This window comes from Pan paniscus, chromosome 12, assembly GCF_029289425.2.
Source record: "Pan paniscus chromosome 12, NHGRI_mPanPan1-v2.0_pri, whole genome shotgun sequence".
Lineage (NCBI taxonomy): Eukaryota > Metazoa > Chordata > Mammalia > Primates > Hominidae > Pan > Pan paniscus.
The window spans coordinates 40,696,192-40,717,247 of record NC_073261.2 but is presented as its reverse complement, the minus strand read 5'-3'; the positions used below and the strand labels follow the sequence as shown (position 1 = coordinate 40,717,247).

General features: G+C 46.5%; 1 pseudogene; it reads right to left on the bottom strand.

Moving 5' to 3' along the window:
- Nucleotides 1–161: 161 nt before the first annotated feature.
- Nucleotides 162–19,633, bottom strand: LOC117979015 (probable G-protein coupled receptor 160; annotated as a pseudogene).
- Between the last annotated feature and the right edge of the window lie 1,423 nt (nt 19,634–21,056).

The window sequence follows — 21,056 nt, the reverse complement described above, 5'->3', positions numbered from 1 at the left end:
CCATACCTGGTCCTACCTCTCCAGGCCGTGGGAGGGAGGTTGAGGAGGGTGGGGGGCATCTGGTTGGGGGCAGCCTGGGTGTTCCCCTCCCATCCCCTCCCTGGGCCTCCCAGGCCCCCTCTACTCTTGAGCAATGCTCTTGAGAGCTTCCTGCCTGGCTCTTAACCCAGGGCAAGCCCTGGAAGGGCAGACCCAGGACACTCTCACCTCCTCCTTACCTTTTCTCCTGGAAAAATCTTCTGGTTCTATGGACACATGGTTCACATTAGTCAGAAGAGCATTTACACAAAACAGAAAACAAAATACCCTGAGTCAGAGACAAGATTTCTGTGGCCCTGGAGTGGCTCCCAGACAGCCCCATACAGAAGGTGCTGCCCATGGCCCCTGGGGACCCCTCCAGGGTAGGGGCTGGGGCATAGCTGCGATGGTTCAGCAGAAAGAAACTGTCCTCTGCAGCTGCAGGGGCTCTCAGGCAGGGCCCCCACTGGCAGAGCACACTGGAGAAAAAGCTCACAGGCTGAGGGAGACAGAGGATATCTTGAGTGGAAGAAAGAGAGCATTAGCACATTGCCACCACCCCGGCCATTGTGATCAATTTATCTCATCTCTGCAGGAGCCCTCTCCCTAGTGGAGGCTCACAGGCCTCTATACTCGGGAAGCACTACAGTGCTTTTGTGGGTGGACGGGCAGGAATTAGTACCATGATGAAAAGAGATGGGGCTGGGCGTGGTGGCTCAGTCCTGTAATCCTGGCACTTTGGGAGGCCGAGGAGGGAGGATCCTTTGAGCCCTGGAATTCGAGACCAGCCTGGCCGATATAGTAAGACTCCATCACTACAAAAAAATTAAAAAATTAACCTTGTGTGGTGGTGCATGTCTCTGGTCCCAGCTACTCAGAAAGCTGGGGCAGGAGGATCGCTTGAGCCCACCAGGTCGCGGCTGCAGTGAGCCATGATTGCACCACTGCACTCTGGAATGGGAGTGTGAGGCCATTAAACATGTGGCCATTAAACATGTGACTGAGCTGAGGGTGTCCTGGCTCCTGGTCCCTGGGATGGGCAGTCTCCTGACACCATGTTGGCCAGGTAACACTCTGTCTCAAAAAAAAAAAAAAAAAAAAAGAATTAGATACAAGGTGGCTAATGACACACTCAAGGTTACTCAAGGATTTATGTAGTTTCTGTTGGCCTCAAGCCCTTGTCAGTACAACAAACACAGCTGCCATCATGGGAGTCCACCAAGACTGTGTAAAAATGAGTAACCAAAGACTGGGAACTGAGTGACCTTGGTAGAACCTCAGGAAGGTGGAACTGAAACGTGCTTGTTATTCAGTATGTATTAAACAAATCAGCGAGTGGTATCTCGTTTGGATACAATCAGGACAGGCTGCGCAAGAGAGTGGGGATTTGTGGCTGGCTGCCTCCAGGGGCGTATTGGTCAGGGTGGTCCCACTACCATAACAGAGAGCCCTCTAGTCTATGGGCTTCATGCAAGTTTCTTTTTCTTTTTTTTTGTTTTTTGACATGGGGTCTCACTCTGGCGCTCAGGCTGGAGTGCAGTGGCGTGCTCACTGCAACCTCTGCCTCCCAGGCTCAAGTGATCCTCCCACCTAAGTCTCCAGAGTAGCTGGGACCACAGGCATACGCCACCACGTCTGGCTAATTTTTTTCTATGATATTTTTGGTAGAGACAGGGTTTTGCCGTATTGCCCAGGCTCGTTTCGAACTCCTGAGCTCAGGTGATCCACCCACCTCAGCCTCCCAAAGTGCTGGGATTACAGGCATAAGCCACTGTGCCCAGCCACATGTTTCCTTCTTTTTTTTTTTTTTTTTTGAGATGGAGTCTCACTCTGTTGCCCAGGCTGGAGTGCAGTGGTACGATCTTGGCTCACTGCAACCTCTGCCTCCCGGGTTCAAGCGATTCTCCTGCCTCAGCCTCCCGAATAGCTGGGGAGTACAGGCACCCGTGATCACGCCCAGCTAATTTTTGTATTTTTTTAGTAGAGATGGGGTTTCACCATGTTGACCAGGTTGGTTTCGAACTCCTGATCTCAGGTGATCCGCCTGCCTTGGCCTCCCAAAGTGCTGGGATTATAGGTGTGAGCCACCGCGCCTGGCCCACATGTTTCCTTCTTACTTGGTTACAGTGCAGCACAGGTTGGCTCCGGGTGGTGAGACTCAGGTCCGCACCGTCATTCAGGCGCTCGGACTCCCCCTTCTGCTTGCTTGGAGGGCTCAGAGTCCTCCCCTGGGTCCCCTGCATCTGGCCAACAGGGAGAAGAGAGAAAGAGTGGAAGATGGTGGAGGAGGTTTTAGGGAAGAGGCCTGGGAGTGGTGTCCGTCATTTCTTCCCTCTCAGTTCAGTCTCACACCCTCACTAACCCCAGGGAAAGCTGGGAAGTGCAATGCACCTGCATGCCCAGGAGGGAAGGGAGATGGAGTTGGTGGACACGTAGCATTGTCTAAAAGCCATAATGCTGAATGCAAAACCAGGTGCTTATGTGGGGTTTTCTAGGTAGTGGGTCCGTGGCTTTTATGAGAACCTCAAAGAGGGATTGGTATCTGACTGTTGAGAGCTGCCATCCAAGAGCACCAATAAAGGAGACACAAAAAGCCAGCTGTTGACTGAGCTGAGGGTGTCCTGGCTCCTGGTCCCTGGGATGGGCAGTCTCCTGGCACCCCTTGCTTTGATGCCATCCTCACCACAGTCTCTGATGAAAATCGGGCTTCCTGTGAAGCGTGGCCGCAGGGGGAACCTGCATGGATCTGCCTCTACTGACGGTTCTTCTCCTGGCCCACCTGCTTCTCACTGGAAATGAATAAAGAAACATTCTGAAAAAAAAAAAATTCTGATAGCTACTCTGGGGATGGAGAACTTGATTAACTCAAGTTTATTCACAGGAGATGCCTCCTCTCTTGGTGTGTGGACAAACTCATGTTTCTGAGAGCCAGTTCCTTGTCATCAAAATATAGAAGACACATGTCCTGCCTAGCATTGTGTCCATGGGTCTACACCACACAGGTCTGCCCCTGCCTGCCCCAGTAATACTGTCTAGAAAGCCACGCACCACATCCCTGGAAAGGGAAGCCTCATGGACCACCTCCCTTCATCCCCCTGGCCAGAGCCGACTGGACCAGAGGTAGACACACCAGACCCCAAAAGAGTCCATCTGCATGCTTGGCTGAACCAATTGGATTTTTAAATTGGGAGATGAGAGCCAAGTCAGCTGATTGTGGGGTGAAGGATCAAAGTCAAGTTAATGGTGCATTGCCAAGGGGGTCCTTGGCCACTTAATGCAAAATGGAGCAAATCAAAACCATACCTCACACCCTCTAGGACGGCTATTATGAAAAACCAGAAAATAATACATGTTGAGAGGATGTGGAGAAATTGGAACCCTAGGTGCTTTGCTGCTGAGAATGTGAAATGGTGCAGTCACTGTGGAAACCTGTGTGGAAAATAGTTTCTACAAAACAGTTTCTGAAAAGTTTGAATATTGAATTACTTTCAGACCCAGCAATTCCACTCCTACATACGTATTCAAGAGAATGGAAAACAGGTACTGGAACAGATATTTGTATGTCAGTTTTCATTGCAGCATTATTCATAATAGCCAAAAGGTAGAAACAACTCAAGTGTTCGTCCACGGATGAATGGGTAAACAAAATGTGTTGTACACACTCAAAGGAATATTATTGAGCCTTTTTAGGAAGGAAATTCAGCCAGGTGCAGTGGCTCATGCCTGTAATCCCAGGACTTTGGGAGGCCAAGGTGGGCAGATCACGAGGTCAGGAGTTCGAGACCAGCCTTACCAACATGGTGAAACCCCGTCTCTACTAAAAATACAAAAATTAGCTGGGCCTGGTGGTGCATGCCTGTAATCCCAGCTACTCGGGAGGCTGAGGCTGGAGAATCGCTTGAACCCGGGAGGCAGAGGTTGCAGAGAACTGAGATTGCGCCACTGCACTCTAGCCTGGGCAACAGAGCAATACTCCGTCTGGGGCCGGCGGGGGGGGGGGTAGGAAAAAAAAGGAAAGAAATTTGGACACATGCTACAACACGGATGAATCTTGAAAACATGACGCTCAGTGAAATAATCCAGTCACAAAAGGACAAATATTGCATGATTCCATTTATAGGAAGTATGCAGAGTAGTCAAACTCGTAGGGACAGAAAGTAGGTCAGAGGTTACCAGGGGCTGGGGAAGAGGGAACGCGGAGGTACTGGTTAATGGAAACAAAGTTTCATCCTGTGATGAAAAGTTCTGGAGATGAACGACGGTTTTGGTTGCATAATGTGGGTGTGCTTGACGTCCCCGAGCTGTACACTTAAAAATGGTTAAGGCAGTATTATGTTATCTATATTTGTATATTTCATCACAATTGAAAAAGAAAGGGGAAGAGAGAGAAACAAGCCAGGCTGCAGGTGGAGAAGAGTCTTGTTTTTCTTCTTGACTGTGGAAAATGTGAGACTCCCAAGTGTGGGACTTGAGACACCTGGGGCTGGGAAAAAAGAGATCAGCCAAATGGGACAGTTGATATTAAAATCTCTTTTATGTCCTTGCAGAGATGCACGGAAGAGCAGAATTCGTTTTAGTTCCTTTTGTTGTATTTTGGGCTGCATTCTTCTGACACTGCTTGAGGCCTGAGCCTAAGGACCCCTGACTTTCCTCCCCTCTCCTATCCCCACTCTTCGTAGTTGAATTTATTTGAGTGTAGTTTCTGTTTCTGGGGTAGAACCAACCCATGAGAAATATAAGGCCAGTGCACCTCAGGAGGCCTCACGGTAGCAGCCTTTCCTAGCATAGCTCTATCTTATGTCTAACTTTCTTTCAAAAGAAGGAATTTCTCTGTGGGAAGGGGTAGGGAGGTAGGGCCCTTGGCAATGAAACTTACAGTTTATAAAGAACTTTCACAATTCATTCGTTTGACCAAAAAATGGTTAATGAGCTAGGAGTTGGGATGACAATGGTCACTGCCCTGGTGGACTTACTATCTATGGATGAGGGCACAGACCAGTAATCAGAGTGGAATACTACCCAGGCCTGGAGAGGGAGAGGAGACGCTGGGGGAGATGGGGCAGCTACGGGGAGACTTGGGGAGGCATAGAAATTGGCCTGGTCAAATGGTGGGGCGGGATTGACTGAGGAGGATTTCCAGGCAGATAAATAGTTCATGCAAAGGCCTAGGAAAAGAGAGAGCATGGGGCTGGTGCAGGGAGAGTTCACCACTCTGCACCACAAATAGAGGTTCAGAGTGTTGGGGAGCTTGGTAGAGAGTGACAGCCAAACCCACATCTTCTGCTCTCTGGTCTGTGTCTGAGCAGCCCGAATAGCTTTGGCCCTGAACATCTCTGGGGACTGGGATCATCTCTTTTCCTTCCTCTGTCTCCCCAAGCTCAGCTGGATTCTATTAAGAATAGCCGGTGGGAGGAACTGGCAATGTTGACATTGACCTTCCTCGAATTCCCTTTTCTTTACGCTGCTGTTGTGGGCTGAATTGTGCCCTTAAAATATGTTGATGTCCTAACCCCTGGTGTCTGTGACTGTGACCTTATTTGAAATAGAGCCTTTGCAGATGTAATCAATTTAAGATGTGGTCATTAGGGTGGGCTCTAATCCAATGACTAGTGTCCTTATAAGAAAGGGAGATTGGGGCACAGAGGGAGTGCCATGTAACCATGGAGGCAGAGATTGGAGTGATGGCAGCTGCAAGCCCAGGAACACTAGGGATTGCAGCAACTGCCAGAAGCCAAGAAGAGGCAGGGAAGGGTTCTTCCCTACAGCCTTCGGAGGATGCACAGCCCGGATTTCAGACTTCTGGACTCCATAGTCATTAGAGAACACATTTCTGTTGCTTGAAGCCACCCAGCTTGTGGTGCTTTGTTCCAGCAGCCCTAGGAAATGCATGCAGCTGCCCACCGTATTTGCAGCCCATCTGTGTTTCCCCTTCCCCACACCAAGATGTGAGGCTCTGTTTACCAAATCCAAATTGAACATTGGACATGTTGGGTTTTGGGCAGGCATAGTTTGAGTCACTCTTGCTGTGTGTGAGTTCTATGACCAAAAAGTGTGATTGCAGTAGAGGCCTTGGGGAAGATCTGAGTGTTGAATCTCAGTGCAGAAATATTCCTTGAGTAAGTGTCCAAGATGGGTGACATTTGGCTCTTGCATCAGGGCTGTCCTCTTTCACCATCTGTCAGATGTCCATTCCCCCAGGGCCTTGATGAAAGCTCATCTACTCATCCTCCCTGCCAGGAATGTCCTTTCCCTCTGTCCCTAACTGGACACTCCCTGCAGGAAGGAAATGTGCTTGTCTCCTCATGGCTGATTCAGGCCCCAGCATGGTGCTGGGAACACAGTGGCTGCCTAATCAACCAACTGCCATTCCCTCTTTCTTCCTTGTTAATGGAACCCAAGTTTTGTTCTGGTTCAGAGAGCTGATTCTGTGGCCTCACCCTGGGGACGCACCATGATCGGGCCATGCCATCTCCCTTTGCCAGTAATTACTTAGGGTAAGCATGTATTTGGGTTCTGGTCAACCAGACTGACGCAAGTTGGCTGGGGGCAGCATGGTGGGGGATCCTTCCTGGGAATGTTTTCATCCTGGTTAAAGCAGACAGATGAGGAGAAGTGCTTCTTTCTTCTTTTGGACATTCTCATGCAAGTCTGGGATGTCGAAACCATGGCAGCCATCTTGCCCCAAGAATGGGGAGACGGAAGTACTGAGAAGGAGCTCAGAGCATTGACATGGCCAAGATGCTGATTTAACCAATCCCAAGCCCTTATTGTTCTGTTTGTATAATTTCTACTTGGATATTCTGTTATGTGCAGCCCAAATAATCTCAATCAAAGGTAGAAGGAAGGAAAGACAGAAAGAAAGAAGGAGAAAGAACAGAGGGAGGGAAGGAAGAAAGGAAGTTAGTTAGTACTTTGCATCCCTTTCGTGCAGTTTAAATTTCACATCCTCCAAGGAGGTCTCCCAGTTTCCCCAGACCTGGAACCCAATCCCCTCCCTCTTGCCATTGTACTATCTGTCCTTTGGGAGAGCTCTTAGCACCTGCCAGGCTTTGACTTGGGTGTTCATTTGGCCTGGAGGCTACAGCTTGAGCCTCTCCCATGCCGCCTCCTGGGTGCACACACATTTGGTTCTGGCTGGTGTCGTCCTGCTGTAGTAGCCTGCTGGGAAGGAGCATGGGGGCCTGGGAGCCTCTCAGGAGAACCTGCTCCCTAAGGGACGAGAGAGTCAGACTGACCAGTTCGACTCTCTGACAAAGCCCCAGTTATGAGAAGAGAGGAAGGGAGCTGAGCTTTTTTTTTTTTTTTTTTTTTTGAGACAATGTTTTGTTCTTGTTGCCCAGGCTGGAGTGCAATGGCGTGATCTCAGCTCACTGCAACCTCCACCTCCTGGGTTCAAGCAATTCTCCTGCCTCAGCCTCCCGAGTAGCTGGGATTACAGGCATGCATCACCACGCCCGGCTAATTTTTTAATTTTTTAGTAGAGACTAGGTTTCACCATGTTGGCCAGGCTGGTCTTGAACTCCTGACCTCAGGTGATCTGCCTACCGCAGTCTCCCAAAGTGCTGGGATTACAGGCGTGAGCCACTGTGCCCGGCCCAGGAGCTGAGCTTTTTATGGCATTTGTCATCTACCAGCCCAGCCCTGCCCCTTCAAGTAGAGCCTGGATTCCAGGAAAGGAGAAAGCAAAGATATCTGTTCCACTAACAACTTCAAGGGGACCCTTTTGAAGTTCAAGTTGTTTGACTCTGGCATTGACTCCATTTTTAAGTCCACATTGGTATGACCTAAAGAAGTAATGGTTCCATTCATTTATTCACTTCTATTATTTTTCTTCAATTATAAAAATATATACTTGGCAATGTGCCAGGCACTAATCTAGGCACTGGAGATACAGCAGTAAACCAACCAGATAATGGGCTTGGCTTCCAGGAGCTTCCCTCCTAAGTGGGTGCTGTTCATGAAGGCAGGTTTGTTCCTCATTGACCCCTGGAGCAGAAATTGCATCTAATGATATCTTTGGCTCTTATCACACCCTTGATGGGGCTTTGTCCATAGTGGGGGCTCAAAAATATTTTCTGATTTCAAGTAGTCCTGATATATTAACCCCATTCAGGACAAGCTTAATGTGAGAATTCGCTCAACACGGCACTTGCATATTTTATTCAAAAGCCAGAAACATCTGAGGGCAAAGGAAGAACTAAAAATAACTTGCAGGCTTTCTTAAAGCTAGTAAGAGAAGATTTGACCTTGGGGAATGTATTTATTGTTTTTGTGTTAATTAGTTAAATTCTGATTGCAAAGGTAAGTGTTGTCAGGCATTTTAATGTTACAAAGCAGAGAGAACTTGATGCAAACTGACCTATAGGAAAGGGAATTTTTGCTTGAGCCCAGGAGTTCGAGGTCAGCCTGGGCGACATAGTGAGACTCTGTCTCAAAGAGAAAAGCAGGGGCAGGATTTTCGGTTCATGTAATTGAAAAATCTGGAAGTTGATCAAGCAGTTGCTGGCAAAGTTTATCCACGGGTGTAAATCATGTCACCAAGATATGGTTTCTCCCTGCGCTCAGCCTCCGCTGTCTGGAGCCTCCAAGTCTTCCTCCATAGCAGTGAAAAGGCTACAGCTGTTCCAGATGTCACGGCTTTATCCACGTTGTCCAAGCAGGTATTGGGACTCCTCTGGTAGCTCTAGTGCTAGTCTTGCTCTGTTGCCCAGGCTGGAGTGCAGTGGCAGGATCTCTGCTCACTGCAGCCTCAACCTCCCAGGGTTCAAGCGATCCTCCCACCTCAGCCTCCCGAGTAGCTGGGATTACAGGCACCTGCCAGCATTTCCAGCTAATTTTTGTATTTTTAGTAGAGACGGGGTTTCACAATGTTGGCCAGGCTGGTCTCAAACTCCTGGCCTCAGGTGATCCTCCCGCCTAGGCCTCCCAAAGTGCTGCGATTACAGGCGTGAGCCACCGCGCCCGGCCTAGCATATTTACATTTTAACGCACACTGCCAATAGGTCTCCCAAGATGTCATGCTGACATCTCCTCTGAGCAGTATAGAAGACAGTGCCTTTCTCCTGACTGGAATTGTGAATCTTTTTCTTTTTTCATTTGTGGTAAAATACACATAACCTAAAATTTGCATCCTAGGCCAGGAGTGGTGGCTCACGCCTGTAATCCCAGCACTTTGGGAGGCCGAGACGGGTGGATCACCTGAGGTCAGGCGTTCTAGACCAGCCTGGCCAACATGGTGAAACCCCGTCTCTACTAAAAATACCAAAATTAGCTGGGCATGCTAGCGGGTGCCTGTAATCCCAGCTACTTGGGAGGCTGAGGCATGAGAATTGCTTGAACCTGGGAGGTGGAGGTTGTGGTGAGCCGAGATCGCGCCACTGCACTCCAGCCTGGCCGACAGACAGTGAGACTCCATCTAAAAAAAAAAAAAAAAAAAAAAAAAAAATTTACATTCTAACCATTTCCAAGTGTACATTCAGTGGCTTTATGTACATTCACATTGATGCGCAACCATCACCACCATCCATCTCCAGAATGCTTTTCACCTTCCCAAGCAGAAACTCTGTGCCCATGAAACACTAACTCTCCTTTCCTCCCATCCCCTGACAATCATTCTACTTGCCATCTCTAACTCTCTTTTCCCCCATTCCCTGACAATCATTCTACTTCCCGTCTCTAACTCTCCTTTCCCCCCATCCCCTGACAATCATTCTACTTCCTGTCTCTATGATTTTCACTGTTCTGTGTCCCTCCTAGAAGTGGACTCATATAGTATTTGTCTTTTGGTGACTGGTTTATTTCACTTAGCAGAGTGTCTTTTGGGTTTATCCATGTTATCATGCATCTCTTATAATTTCCTTCCTTTTAAAGGCTGTGTGCATACACCGCATTTTGTTTATGGAATTATGACCCTTTTAAATGTCCCTAAAATTGCACCTGTTGGCTGTAGCTGCGCCTATAGGTTGTAGCTGGAGGACATTCCTGCCCATTGTTGGTTTCTGTTCCTTTCTGCCTTTCTGGCCCAGCCTCCAACTGCTCTGGTCTAAGGAGATAAGACGCCACACAGGCCTCTGGCAGGGGCTGGGTCTCCTTTCTGCAGGAAGTGCTTCAGGCCCCTCTTCTTGGTCTCTCCCTGTAAGAGGCCTCAAGTGGAGTCCTGAGGGGCATGATGAGGGCTGTGCCCTGAACAGGTGCAAAGTATGGAGGGAAAATGTGGAGCCTGAGGAAGGCATCTTGAGGCTGGAGCAGGGAAGGCCGAGTGGGCACCTCCTTAGTTGAGCTGCCTTAGGACAAGGGAGCAGTGATGGTGGCTTCAACAGGAAAAGAGAAGCTGATTCTGACTGGAAGGGCACCAGCTGCCATTCCTGCAGGAACGAACAAGTGTTTTCCCAGGAAGATGGGGTCAGGTCGCTGAATCTGATGGGCCCTGGCTCTGTGCCCAAGTGCTGTTCCAGGCACAGGGTGGGGGTGACAGAAGGGGCAGCGCAGCCCTGCTCTCACCAAGCCACCTGTATGAGAAAACACAACAAAGACATTCCTTCAGCCACTAGGAGCCTCTGTCTCCAGGAAATTACCATGAAACCCCTAAGTGTAGTGGCTCAGGGCCACAAAGCTTCGTCCCATGCCCAGGCTCAGGCCCATTATGTGTGGCCAGGGACTCTGCTCATCACAGTCACCCCGGGGCACAGGCTGACTTGCAGCGGTCGTCTTGAACACTGCCCATCATCATGCCAGGAGAAAAGAGAATTCTGGGGTCTCACCCTGGCTGTTAAATGTTCCAGTTGGGAAGGAACAGGCTTAACTTCTGCTCAGGAAGCAACCTGGCAGGATGCCACCCAGCCTTCCCAACCCTCACTCCCAAACACAGGGCGGCCAGGGAGTGCAATTCCGAGCAGGACCGGAAGGTGGCGCCCGAGAGCCAGGTGGAGATGCACCGCCCTGGGCAGCGCGATCCCCACACCTTGCCCTTCGCGGACTTCGCTGCAGCCCAACTTTCTTGGGGCAGCTGTTTCTGCTGAACTAAAGGAACACTAGGGGGTCTAGTCTCTCGACACCCCAGGGCCCACGCACCTGCTGAGGAAGGCGCTCCTTCATTACAGGCAGCAGCACCGAGTACCTGGGCTTTACAACATTTTAACCTCCCCTCCCCTCCCCTTCCCTCATTTTTCTTTTCTTTCTTTCTTTCTTTCTTTTTTTTTTTTTGACGGAATCTCGCTCTATAGGCCAGGCTGGAGTGCAATGGCACGATCTCGGCTCACTGCAACCTCTGCCTCCTGGGTTCAAGCGATTCTCCTGCCTCAGCCTCCCGAGTAGCTGGGATTACAGGCATGAGCCACCACACCCGGCTAAGTTTTGTATTTTTAGTAGAGACAGGGTTTCACCATGTTGGCCAGGCTGGTCTCGAATTCCTGACCTCAGGTGATCCGCCTGCCTCGGCCTCCCAAAGTGCTAGGATTACAGGCGTGAGCCACCATGCACGGACAAGCTGTTCTTTCTTACTGTTTACACTTATTTGTATATATATATATTTTTTTGAGATGGAGTCTCGCTTTGTCACCCAGGCTGGAGTACAGTAGCACAATCTCAGCTCACTGCAACCTCTGCCTCCCAAGTTCAAGCGATTCTCCTGCCTCAGCCTCCCAGGTAGCTGGGATTATAGGTGCCCACCACCACACCTGACTAATTTTTGCATTTTTAGTAGAAGTGGGGTTTCACCATGTTGGCCAGGCTGGTTTCGAACTCTTGACCTCAAGTGATCGTCTGGCCTCGGCTTCCCAAAGTGCTGGGATTACAGGTGTAACTCACCACGCTGGGTCCACTTATTTGTAATTTGATCATTGTCTTCTCTCCCACTAGAAAGTAAGTTCCATGAGGGCAGGCCCCATGTTCATGTTTACTCATCTTCGTGTTCTCAGTGCCTGGCGGAGTACCTGGCACAGAGTAGCATTCACTTGGTGTTTGCTGAATCAATGAACATGACCGAGGGCTGCATTCTGAGGTATGGAGGCTTTGCAGACTGGTTGGGGGCACCATCCTAAAGGCTATCAGAGCAACTGCTGAGAGAGACTCCAACCAGGCTGGAGCTCCACTTGTAGCAGAGTCCCAGTGTTCTGGCTGGGCAGGGAGTAGGGCAGTTCTGAAAATTGACAGGGAGGTCTGCCCCAGCCCAGCCCTCAGGGGCTCTTGTCCAAGTCCCAGTGACAGGATGTCTGCAAGTAAATGCTGAAGGAGATGCTTCAGCTAAAAGCTCCAGGACATGTAGGTTCAAATGGCCTAACAAACTGGGAAACCAGAGTGGAGGGGAGACATTCTCATTTCAGGATAGACCCTGGCTGCCTTGGGGCCTCCAGGGTGCTAGGGGACACAGCCCAGCTCTGCATCCCTGGCAGAGATGGCCACATCCAGCAGGCCCTGGTGGCACTGCAGAGAGAACAGCACCCTGGGGACCAATTATCCTGGGAAACAGGCTGGTGCCTATCCAGATGGTGGTGCCAGGCACTGCCACCATACAACTGGCTGATTTGGTGAATAAGTTGCAGACATAATTGAAGGGCAATTTGTTGGGGATGTAAAGTACTGCAATGGCCCACAGGGTAAGAGACAGTAAAATAAGGGTAAATGTCACCACTCGGAATTTACACACAGGTTGGTATGCCTCAGGAAACTTAGGTTAATAATGAAAAAGAAAAAAACACAACAAAACGAAACACTGGAGAAATACTGGCAGGATGTGTATCACCTTGTTGATAATGGTATTTCTTGGTATAATTACACGTGGCCATTACTCATTGTCTTTGTACTTTGAAAAAAAAATTAAGCCAAAGGAAAAAAAAAACCTTCCTTTCCCAGTCAAATATACTAGCAAACAAGAAGCTGTTAGAAAACAATTCTCGCTGGTGTAGATTTTGTCCTGTTTTGGTTGTGAGGATGAGGGGCTGGTGTGGATCAACAGTCCTGAGGGGGAAGCAGGAATCCCAGAAGACGGAGGGTCAGGCTGGGGAATGCAGTTCTGGAAGCTGAGAGCAGAGTGCCCAGTCCTTTCACATCAGGTATGAGTCAAACGCCAGGACAGGGGTGTGGTAAAGGTCAGGCACCAGGACACCCAGGGACAGAAGCCAGCAGACAAGTGAGGCTGCAGGGGAGGCCAGGGTCATGTGGGTCATTTAGGGATGGAAGCTGATAGGTGGGAGAGTGGAGAAAGCAGGCAGGTAGGGCTCGCAGCCAGGTGAGGGTTCAGAGTGGGCGTATATGATCCTCAGTTCTAAGACCTCTGGATCCAAGCTGTCATCAACCGTGAAAGTCAGACATAGAAGTTGCCAGTGACTTTGGAGCCTCCCAAAGGAAGGGACCCACGTAGGGGAGGTCCTGGGGTGGGAGAGTTTTGAGAAGTTATGTGGCAGAGAGCCTGTGCATAAGGGAGAAAGGGTGATGTAAAGGGTTAACTTCTGAAACCAGAGGCATGGATGAAGGCTGAGCCTCTCTTGCAGCCTAGGAACTTGAGAAATGAGTTATGGACAGTTCAGGTGAGGTCTGCTGACTCCCTGGGAAACTACTGACATTTCCTTTGTGTCATACTCCAAAGTCTGATACAAATGGTGGTGGCCATGTGGTCAGGAGTGTTTTTTTTTTTTTTTTTTTTTTTTGGTAGAGATGGGGGTCTCGCTATATTGCCCAGGCTGGCCTTGAACTCCTGGCCTCAAGTGATCTTCCTGCCTTGGCCTCCCAAAGTGCTGGGAATACAGATGTAAACTGTCGTGCCCAGCCTCATTTCTTTTGGGTACATACTCAGAAGAGGGATTGCTAAATCATATGGTAATTCTATTTTTAAATTTTCAAGGAACGTTTATACTGTTGTCCATAATGGCTATACTAATTTACATTTCCACTAATACTTCACTATGTATATGTTTGTCAAAATAGCACGTTGTATGCCTTAAATATATGCAATTTTTACTTTAACAAGTCAGCCCCCAGACTTTTATCTATTTTTAGTTTGCCATAGTGCTGCATTCAGGAGCTTCTGTCCAAGACACAAAGCCTGGCTGGCCTGTCATTTCTTAATAATCCAGCAAGCTTCCAGGGTGAGTAGGCTTCCTGGGCCCAGAATGGGTCCTTAGAGTCAGCTGATGCATAATTGTCTCTGTAACATCTATTTTAAACAGCATCCAGGCAGGGCGCGGTGGCTCACACCTGTTATCCCAGCACCCTGGGAGGCGGAGGCGGGTGGTCAGGAGTTTGAGACCAGCCTGGCCAATATGGTGAAACCCTGTCTCTACTAAAAATACAAAAATTAGCTGGGAGTGCTGGCACATGCCTGTAATCCCAGTTCCTCAGGAGGCTGAGGCAGGAGAATTGCTTGAACTTGGGAGGCGGAGGTTGCAGTGAGCTGAAATCATGCCACTGCCCTGCAGCCTGGGCGACAGAGCGAGAATCAGTCTCAATAAATAAATAATTAATTAATTAAATATTTAAATAAATAAAAAAATAAAATAAAATAAAGTGCATCTGGGGGGGTGTATCCAAAATGATGAGCAAAAACTATGGCATGTGGAGGCTGTTTCCAATCATCCATCCATTCACCCATCATCTAGATTTTCTTTCTTGTTTCTTCCTTGCAGACTGACTTCATCCTTCTGTCCATTCAATCATCCATCCATCCACTTATCCATCCATCTATCCAAAGGGGCACAAGGACACTTTCAGGGCTGATGGATGTGTTCACTGTCTTGACTGCTATGATGGTTTTATGGGTGTGTACATGTGTTAGAACTGGTAAAGTGGTATACTTTAAATGTGTGCATGTGAGTGTACCTTAATTATATCTCAATAAAGTTGGAAAAAAGGAAGGTAAATAACAGTAGGTCAAAACTGATAACACCCCACATATCCATGGACAAGACAATGGATAAGCTGTGGAATATCCATACAATGGAATACTGCTCAGCAGTAGAAAGGAACAAATTGCTCAAATATACGACAACATGGACCATCTCACACATGAATGCTGATCAAAAGACGTCAGATGCGACAATCATTCTGTACGGTTCCATTTATATACACTTCAAAAACAGAGAAAACAGGCCTGGCATGGTGGCTTATGCCTATAATTCTAGCACTTTGGGAGGCCAAGGCAGGTGGATCACCCGAGGTCAGGAGTTCAAGGCCAGCCTGACCAACATGGTGAAACTCTGTCTCTACTAAAAATACAAAAATTAGCTGGGTGTGGTGGCGCACACCTGTAATCCCAGCTACTCAGGAGGCTGAGGCAAGAGAATTGCTTGAACCTGGGAGGCAGAGGTTGCAGTGAGCCGAGATCACGCCATTGCACTCCAGCCTGGGCAACAAGAGCAAAACTCCAGCTCAAAACAAACCAACCAACCAGAGAAAACAGAGCTATGGTGTTTATGAGTATGTGCTCAGGTGGTAAAACTATAAAGAAAAACAAGAACACAATGATCATTAAGTCCTCCCTAGGGAAGGAGGAAGGGGTGGTCTCTGGGAGGGAAGATGATGGGGCTTCTGGGGAGCTGGCAGATTTCTTGACCTGGGTGGTTACGTGGATGTGTGCTTGATAATAAACCATTGAGCTGTACGTTTTGTTTTGTGTGCATTTCTGAATATGTTTTACATTGTGTAATTTAAAATGGAGCAACATATATATACATGCTTGTATGGAAAGCTACAAAAAAGGAAAATTTTAACAGTTTTTCTTTCCTCTGAGGAGAGAGGCTATGAACTAGTGGGGGCTTATATTCTTTTTCCTTATGCTTTTCATAAGTACATTAAAATGTCAAAAATACATAAAATATTTCCTTGCACTGTTCATAAGGAAAATTCACAAATTTTCATCATAAATGCATGGATGAGAAAGCAAAGAAGGGGTTCTCCAGCTGCAGGTACTGAAGCAAGGACTGGGGATCTAAGCAGAAGACAGAAGAGGCAATGGCTTGTGTGTCTACATGACAGAGAGAGTGTGTGTGTGTCTGTGTGAGAGTGTGTATGTCTATGTGAGTGTATGTGTCTATGTGAGAGTGTGTCTCTATGTGAGAGTGTGTCTATGCGAGAGTGTGTGTCTATGTGTGTGTTTATGCGAGTGTATCTATGTGAGTGTATGTGTCTATGCGAGAGTGTGTCTATGTGTGTGTATGTGAGAGTGTGTTTGAGTGCATGCATATGTGTGTGTGCCTATGTGTGTGTGTGTATGTATGTGTGTGTCTATGTGAATATGTGTGTCTATATGAGTGTGTGTCTATGTGAGTGTGTGTGTTTGAAGTCTGTGTGTATGTGTAAGAGTTTGTGTGAGTGTGTGTGTGTGTGTAGTGGAATGGGGGACAGGAAGATGAGGCAGAGGGGGCTTCAGAGAGGCTGGAAGCCTGAGAAAGATTTACCCCACCATCGCTGGCTTTGAAGGGATGGACAGGGCCATGAGCCTGGAGATACCAGCAGCCTTTAGAGCTGAGAATGACCCTCCGATAACAGCCAGCACGGAAAGGGGGATCTCAGTCCTGCAACCACACGGCACTGAGCTCTGCCAACAATGTGGCATGAACCTAGAAACAGATTCTTCTCAGATCCTCCAGGTTAGAGCCCGGCCAGCCCACATCCTGACTTTGGCCTTGTGAGAACCAGTTGAGCACACCCAGTCTTCTGACCGCCAGAACTGTCAGATAATACACAGGTGTTATTTTAGCCTGTTAAGTTTGTGGTAATTGCTGTGACAATAATAGAAAATTAATACAGTCAAGGGCAGTGGAAGTGACTTCTCAGCCTAAGGGAGTCCAGCTGGAAGGAAGGTAAAATGGAGGGTGAGAGAGTTGCCCGAGGCCTTTTTCTTTGTGTTGCTTTTCTCACTGATGTTTATATTTTGGGTGGCAAGCTGCTTCCGAGGAGTTGTTTTTGTTTTTCAATTTGATTAAAGTGTTCATTTGTTTATATCATAAAGTTGGTAGTAAATTTTATATTTACATAGCAAATTAATATTTATAATATGCAATGTCCCTGAACAGGCATAACAAATGTTCTTGGAGTTGTTTTTTAAATTTAAAAACTTTTTTTGAGACGGGGTCTCACTATGTTGTTCAGGCTGATCTCAAACTCCAGGGTTTGAGTGATCGTCCCACCTCAGCCTCCCAAAGTGCTGGGATTACAGGCATGAGTTACCATGACTGGCTGGAATTATTTTGTTTTTAAAATAAGATACATTTAATAAATAATACCATATCCCCGAAAGATACATTCTGAAGAGGTGTGAAAGTTAGAGGGGAAAGGCTTTCATCCTTTTTTTTGTTTTGAGACTGGGTCTCAGTACGTTGCCCAGGCTGCTCTTAAACTCCGGGGCTTCCTGAGAAGCTGGGACTACAGGTGCGGGCCACTGCCTCAGGCTTCAGCTTGTTTTTATATATCCCGACTCATCATTCTTTTCCAATCATAAAATTATGATTCTTATTGTAGTTGTAAATTTTAATTCACTTTCACATGGCAACATATTAACAGATTCCTATTGAGCAAATTTTCAAGATTATAAATTGTATGTGGAAGGAAGCAGCATTTCAAGCTGACAAATGGATCCACAGGTAATTCGATGTCTCCTAAATTAAGCTTGTGACGATTAAACCAATAAACTAGCAATGAGAAAACTATTGACAAAGTACAACCAGGGAACTCATCTCAGTGCTGGAATCTGTACCTTAAGAAAAAGGATGATTACGAGCTGGGCGCGGTGGCTCACGCCTGTAATCCCAGCACTTTGGGAGGCCAAGGCGGGCGGATCACGAGGTCAGGAGATCAAGACCTTCCTGGCTAACACGGTGAAACCCTGTCTCCACTAAAAATACAAAAAATTAGCCGGGCGTGGTGGCGGGCGCCTGTAGTCCCAGCTACTCGGGAGGCTGAGGCAGGAGAATGGCGTGGACCCGGGAGGTGGAGCTTGCAGTGAGCCGAGACTGCACCACTGCACTCCAGCCTGGGCGACAGAGCGAGACTCCGTCTCAAATAAAAAACAAAACAAAACAAAACAAAAAAAGAAAAAGGATGATTACTTGAAGTGGTACAAATGACAACCAGGTACCAAGAAAACAGTGAGTTTGGGCAAGTGTAATTTTTTAGAACTCACAGTATATCTAGAATGGGATGAAAGGGAAGAAAATATAGGATAGTCTCATTCATATAGAAAGTTATCCTAAAATCATGTAACAAAGAGGTTATAAAAACCATAAAATCATCACGAAAAATGACAGCCACTAACCCTGAATGCTGATGTAGAAAGGACATTGATGAGAATAAACCTTCTGTGCCTTCAGGCTTTGGCAGATAGCTGGGTCTCCCAAAACGTAAGCAAGGACTGAAACCTAAATTGAAATTACTGCAAAGAAATAAAAATAATTTTGACGCTTAAGAGAAGTTTGCTTTTTGAGAAATTCAGGCAATCATCTATACAAACTATCAGGAAAACGGGATAATGCAAAAAGGCTTTAAGTAAAGGACATCATTTGAGTAAATAGGCAGATGTGGTATTTAGTAAACCTAGTGCCTGAAAGTACAGAATTTCTGAAATGGGAGATGATGGAAATGTTTACCAAAAGTACGACATTGATGGATGCTGGTGAAATGTAAAAATATTCCATACAATTTCACAGGTGTATTTTCTTCTCATTCTTAGGGTGAGGCTATTTAATAATATTTTCCCAAGTGCAATCAGACAGTTAACATCTAGGGACTGCTTGTTTGCTGTGACTGGTGCTGAGAAGAGCAGTTCTCTAAATAAAGGGTCATCATTTTTTAAATTTCAGCAAGTCTGGTGAAACACACACCAAAAAATCTGCTTCACTTTATTTCCCATCATCTGCTTTCCCCCATAGGTCTTTTTTGGCTGATTATCTCCCTATTTTATTTCTGTTTTACTGCCTTTAATTATCTCATTTTGAGTCCCTGGCATTTTGTTTTGTTATATCAAAATGTCACGTGAATAGGCTCTGAGTCATTTGCGCAAGTTGGGGAGAAAGCAGGAGAGGGATCTGCTCCCAGCTGGACAACCCTCTGAAGTCTCCTGCCCCCCGCTGACCCCCACCATCTCCCTGGCCACCCAGAATCATCACGGTCCGGGTCCTGGGTTGGCTGATGCTCAGCTCCCCTGCACTGGAAAACTCTTCCTAAAACTTTATTGAGAGAGAAAAAAGATGACTTGGAAAAAATAGAAAGTCATACTATGATGTGCTGGGCGCGGTGGCCACGCCTGTAATCCCAGCACTTCGGGAGGGCGAGGTGGGCAGATCACTTGAGGCCAGGAGTTCAAGACCAGCCTGGCCAACATGGTGAAAACCAGTCTCTATTAAAAATACAAAAATTAGCCAGGTGTGGTGGCGGGCGCCTGTAATCCCAGCTGCTCTGGAGGCTGAGGCAGGAGAATCAGTTGAACCTGGGAGGCAGAAGTTGCAGTGAGCCAAGATCACACCACTCACACCACTGCACTCCAGCCTGGGCAACACAGCCAGACCTGTCTCAAAAAAAAAAAAAAAGAAAGTTATACTATGATCATGGCTGAAAGAGTGACTATAAAGAAGTGAATTTTTTCCATATTAGTTTTTAGTTATAACAAAATTTAAAGTGAAAATTACAATCTGATATACTATTGGTCAAAATAATTTATATTTAGCATTTAGCAGATATTTAATATTTAGTATATAAATATTATACCTTATATATACTTTTAGCATATAAAGTATTATAGTAAATAAAATATTACCCAAAATACAATTCAAAAGTAAAGGAATATCAAAGGAAAATATCAAGAAAACTGCAGGATTAGATAATGTGGATATTTGGGTCAATTAGACAGAATGGATAGGTCAGAATTTGATCCTATTACATATAACTGAATATACAATGAAAGAACCATTTCAGATCAATGGAGAGGAGGGGAAAGTATACGATCAATACCTTTACACTAAGGGAATAGCATTTTGAAAAGAATACATCCCACCTCATACCTTCCTAAAATCAATTCCAGAGGATTGAAGTGTCACATTAAAAAAAGTCTAACTGTAAAAATTAGCAAAAAAAATATTTTCTAGGGAAAAAGAGGCAATCACAACTTTCTAAACTGAGAAAGTATGTCATAAAGAAATATACATATTTGATTATAGAAAATGAAAACTTTCTATGCATAAGAACCTTATGGAAATTTAAAGGTCAATCAAGAAGTGACAAAATATTTGTAGCAAATATATCAAAACATTAATGTATTTATTAATAAAGAAGTCTTACAAATTGAAAAACATAGTAGAGTCCAGTAGATATTGGACAAGGGACATAAAAAGACAATTTCAAAATAAATGTAAATGTAAACAAATACCTGGGAAAATATTAAACTTAATTTGTAGTCATTGAAATGGAAATAAAAGTAGGTGTTAGTTTCACTCATTACATTTGCAAAATAAAGAGTGTGACAATATTCAATGCTGGTGAGAGTGCAGGGAACTCTCATGCAATGTTGGCAATGTTGTAAATGGGTACAATCCTTTGGGGAAGTATTTGATATTGTTCATTGGGAGCCATAAAATTGTAACTTAAGAATCTTTTTTGTTCGGGCGCGGTGGCTCACACCTGTAATCCCAGCACTTTGGGAGGCCGAGGTGGGCGGATCACCTGAGGTCGGGAGTTCTAGACCAGCCTGACCAACATGGAGAAACCCCGTTTCTACTAAAAATACAAAATTAGCCGGGTGTGCTGGCACATGCCTGTAATCCCAGCTACTCATGAGGCCAAGGCAGGAGAATAGCTTGAATACTGGAGGCGGAGGCTACGGTGAGCCGAGATCATGCCATTGCACTCCAGGCTGGGCAACAAGAGGGAATCTCCCTCTCAAAAAAAAAAATAATAATAATTTTTTGGATAATTTTTAAATTGAGGTATAATTTACATCTAGCAAAATGCTTAAATCTTGAGTGTCCAGTTTGAAGAGTTTTGATAGATGCACACTCATGCAATTCACAAGCTAATTAAGATATAGAACACTTTCACTATCTAAAAAAAATACCCCT